The 5,000-nt window shown below is 51.1% G+C and overlaps 1 protein-coding gene across 1 annotated transcript in view; it reads right to left on the minus strand.

Annotated features, from left to right (window-relative positions):
* LOC116958412 (uncharacterized) overlaps positions 1 to 5,000 on the minus strand; it is a 45,558-nt gene that overhangs the window by 28,929 nt on the left and 11,629 nt on the right. The window lies entirely within an intron of this gene.

Raw genomic sequence — 5,000 nt, forward strand, 5'->3', positions numbered from 1 at the left:
AACATCAACATTGTCAACAACAACCAACATCAACAACATCGTCAACATCCACAACACAGTGATGGTGGTGGTGACGATAGTGGTGGTGGTTGTGATGGTGGTGATGGTGGTGCTGATGGTGCTGATGATGATGGTAGTGATGGTGGTGATGATGGTGGTGGTGATGGTGGTGATGGTAGTGGTGGTAGTGATGATGGTGGTGATGGTGGTGGTGATGGTGGTGATGGTAGTGGTGGTGATGATGGTGATGGTGGTGATGATGGTGGTGGTGATGGTAGTGATGGTGGTGATGGTGGTGGTGGTGATGGTGATGATGGTGTTGATGGTGGTGGTGATGGTAGTGATGGTGGTGATGGTAGTGATGGTGGTGATGGTGGTGGTGGTGATGGTGGTGATGGTGGTGGTGGTGGTGATGGTAGTGATGGTGGTGGTGGTGATGGTGATGATGGTGGTGATGATGATGCTGATGGTGATGATGATGATGGTGGTGATGGTGGTGATGGTGATGATGATGATGATGGTGATGATGATGATGCTGATGATGATTACCTTCGCGAGCTGCGGCTACTTCTTTAGTGAGGCGTGCTATCACTCTGTGATGATGATGGTGATGGTGATGATGATGATGGTGGTGATGATGATGATGGTGGTGATGATGGTGATGATGATGGTGATGTTGATGATGGTGATGTTGATGATGATGGTGATGGTGGTGATGATGATGATGGTGATGATGGTGATGTTGATGATGATGTTGATGATGATGGTGATGATGATGTTGATGATGATGGTGGTGGTGATGATTGTGGTGATGATGGTGATGATGATGATGCTGGTGATGATGATGCTGATGATGGTGATGGTGGTGATGATGATGATGATGCTGATGATGATGATTACCTTCGCGAGCTGCGGCTACCTCTTTAGTGAGGCGTGCTATCACTCTGTGATGGTGATGATGGTGATGATGATGATGGTGATGATGGTGATGGTGATGATGATGATGGTGATGATGATGGTGATGATGGTGATGATGGTGATGATGGTGGTGATGATGGTGGTGATGGTGATGATGATGATTACCTTCACGAGCGGCGGCTACTTCTTTAGTGAGGCGTGCTATCACTCTGTGATGATGATGATGGTGATGATGGTGATGATGATGCTGATGATGATTACCTTCACGAGCGGCGGCTACTTCTTTAGTGAGGCGTGCTATCACTCTGTGGTGGTGGTGGTGATGATGATGGTGATGATGATGATGGTGGTGATGATGGTGGTGATGATGGTAGTGATGATGGTGATGATGATGGTAGTGATGATGCTGGTGATGATGATGATGATGATGCTGATGATGATGATTACCTTCGCGAGCTGCGGCTACCTCTTTAGTGAGGCGTGCTATCACTCTGTGATGGTGATGATGATGGTGATGATGGTGATGATGATGATGCTGGTGATGATGATGCTGGTGATGATGATGGTGATGATGGTGATGATGATGATGCTGATGATGATTACCTTCGCGAGCGGCGGCTACTTCTTTAGTGAGGCGTGCTATCACTCTGTGGTGATGGTGATGATGCTGATGATGGTGGTAATGATGATGATGCTGATGATGATGATGGTGATGATGGTGATGATGATTACCTTCACGAGCGGCGGCTACTTCTTTAGTGAGGCGTGCTATCACTCTGTGATGATGATGATGATGGTGATGGTGATGATGATGCTGATGATGATGGTGATGATGATGATGGTGATGATGATGGTGATGATGGTGATGATGATGATGGTGATGATGATGGTGATGATGGTGATGATGATGATGGTGATGATGATGGTGATGATGATGATGATGGTGATGATGGTGATGATGATGATGCTGATGATGCTGATGATGGTGATGATGATGGTGGTGATGATGGTGGTAATGATGATGCTGATGATGGTGATGATGATGATGGTGGTGATGGTGATGATGATGATGATTACCTTCGCGAGCTGCGGCTACTTTTTTAGTGAGGCGTGCTATCACTCTGTGATGATGGTGATGATGCTGATGATGATGCTGGTGATGCTGATGATGATGGTGGTGATGGTGGTGATGGTGATGATGATGCTGGTGATGCTGATGATGATGGTGGTGATGATGGTGATGATGATGGTGGTGATGATGATGGTGATGATGCTGATGATGGTGGTGATGATGATGCTGATGATGATGGTGATGATGATGCTGGTGATAATTACCTTCGCGAGCGGCAGCTACTTCTTTAGTGAGGCGTGCTATCACTCTGTGATGATGATGATGGTGGTGATGATGATGATGGTGATGATGATGGTGGTGATGATGATGCTGATGATGATGGTGGTGATGATGGTGGTGATGATGATGATGGTGATGATGATGCTGGTGATGATTACCTTCACGAGCGGCGGCTACTTCTTTAGTGAGGCGTGCTATCACTCTGTGATGATGATGCTGGTGAAAACAACCCCCTACCTCCTCGCGGTGCCGGACGGGCAACTCTGTCGTGGACAGTGCTGTGGGGGGAGTTCCAATTTTGATTGGCTCCTCCCCTCATGGCATATGTGTCCACCACAGGGGCTAAACGGGGGCTCTGGACGGGTGCGAGGGGCTGGTAACCCCTCCACCTTCAATTAATTACCACAAAACCACGAATTAAAGTGAAATATGTAACAACTAAGCTTGTGCCGGAGGCCCCGGGGGGCCAGGCGTCTATGACGTCTCCTGGCCAAACCCCAATTGGCGGAGCCAGGAGATTGAATACCTACCCTCGGGGCTACTCCAGAAACAACGAAAAGCCACTACGGGTGGCCACGTGGAATGTTCGAACGCTCACTGCAGAGGAGAGGCTGCCACTCCTCTGTCGGGAGCTGGACCGGTACCGCCTGGATCTATGCGGCATTCAGGAGGTCCGGTGGACCGGCTCTGGCTCCTGCCACCATGAGGGGTGGACAGTCCTCTACTCGGGGCAGCAGACTGCCAAACAACAGGGTGTGGGTCTTCTTTTGAACAAAAGAATGAAGGGGGCGTGGGAGCGTGGCGGTGAGGTGTGGGAAGCTGTAAGCCCCAGGCTACTTTGGGCTCGCCTTCCCATCAACCGGAGGCGAGGAATGGTGGTCGTGGTTACTTATGCCCCCACCGAAGATGAACATCCGTGGAGGGATGCAGGCAAAGCCGATGAGTCAGATGCCTTCTATGACCTCCTGTCACAGGTGCTGGCTAAAGTGGCCCCTCGGGATAGAGTCATCATGTTGGGTGACTTCAATGCCCGAGTTGGTCATGATACTGGCACCTGGTCTGGAGTGATTGGAGGGCATGGGCCAGATCAGCTCAATAACAACGGTAGGAGGCTGCTAGATTTTTGTGCAGCCCATGGGCTTGTAATTACCAACACGCTGTTCCGGCATCGGCGCATCCACACAACATCATGGATGCATGCCGGGTCCAAGCAAGAACATCTGCTGGACTACATAGTGACGGACCAGCGAATGCGAGCCCATGTCCTTGACACCAGGACCTACCGTGGAGCTGATCTGCCCTCTGACCATCGACTAGTCATCTGTAAGATGCGCCTGCCATTCTTCCACTCCGGTGGTGGGTGTACACCCAGGACCCCATTCCAACCTAAAGTGGCCTGGTCTCAGTTATCTGATGAAAGTTGCAAGCGAGAATTTCATCATCGCTTGCGGCTGGGATTGGCATCGTCCCCGACTCCTCCTAATGTCGAGGGTAAATGGGCGAGGTTTAGGACTGTGACTCATGCAGCTGCAATGGCTGCTTTGGGTACGCGGTCCAGACCTCCCCAGACACCCTGGATGACAGAGGAGTTGTTCAGGATGGTTGAGAAAAAGCGACAGGCCCACTGTCATCGGCTACAGAATCCCACGTCAGAGAATGAGGAGGCTTACCGCAGCCTTCGCTCGGAGGTTCGGAGAGCCGTGAGGCGCTGCAAGGATGGGTGGTGGTCGCGGGTTGCTGAGGAGATGGAGTCTGCCTCAGTGGCCCGTGATCACAAATCGCTATTTAACTCCATCAAAAAAGTAACCTGCAGCGCCACACCTATTACCATCATTAGGGGAAAAAACGGTGATCCAATTTCCGACCCCCAGGAACAGGTTCGCAGATTTGCTGAGCATTTCTGTGAGGTCCTGGGGGAGGGAAAATCCCACAGCCAGGAAAACATCGTGGCACAAAGTGAGGATGACCCTGCTGAGGCTGCGGTGCCTCAAATATTGGATGAAGTCACCCCCTGTGAGTGGCTGGCTGAGGTGCCATCTTCTGAGGAAGTATTGAAGGCGATCCGGAGTCTGAGACCAGGAAAGGCAGCGGGCAGAGATGATCTCCCAAGCGAAATGCTGAGGGAGGGTGGCGTTTGTGCACAGACTGCCCTATATGACATCATAACAACAGTCTGGACCACTGGACGGGTTCCGCAGGATTGGAAGGATGCCCTGGTGGTCCCCCTTTTTAAGAAGGGGGACCGCACAGACTGTAACAACTACAGGGGCATCTCACTCCTCAGTGTGCCGGGAAAGGTCCTGGCAAGGATTATTCAGCATCGCCTTGCCAGGCACGCTGAGGAGAGGCTTGCGGAGCCCCAATGCGGTTTCAGGAAAGGGCGGTCCTGCACAGATGCCATATTTTCTGTCCGTCTGCTACAGCAGAGGTGTAGGGAATTCCAACAAGACCTACATCTCTGCTTTATTGACCTGGTCAAGGCCTATGATACCATCAGTAGGCCTGGGCTCTGGGTCGTTCTTCGTGCTTTTGGAGTACCTGACCCTCTGCTCACGATCATTAAGGACCTTCATGATGGTGAGCGGGCCCGGGTAAAACTACGTGGCCGGGAGTCAGAGCCATTCCCTGTACACCTTGGGGTGCGACAGGGATGTCCTCTGGCTCCCACATTATTTAACATCTATTTTGACCACGTAGTTCGTGAAGCCTTCAATAGCTGTACCGGGGGAAT

This window comes from Petromyzon marinus, chromosome 77 (assembly GCF_048934315.1).
Source record: "Petromyzon marinus isolate PM22_M1 ecotype Great Lakes invasive population chromosome 77, UKy_Petmar_22M1.pri1.0, whole genome shotgun sequence".
In the NCBI taxonomy this organism is placed as follows: Eukaryota; Metazoa; Chordata; class Hyperoartia; order Petromyzontiformes; family Petromyzontidae; genus Petromyzon; species Petromyzon marinus.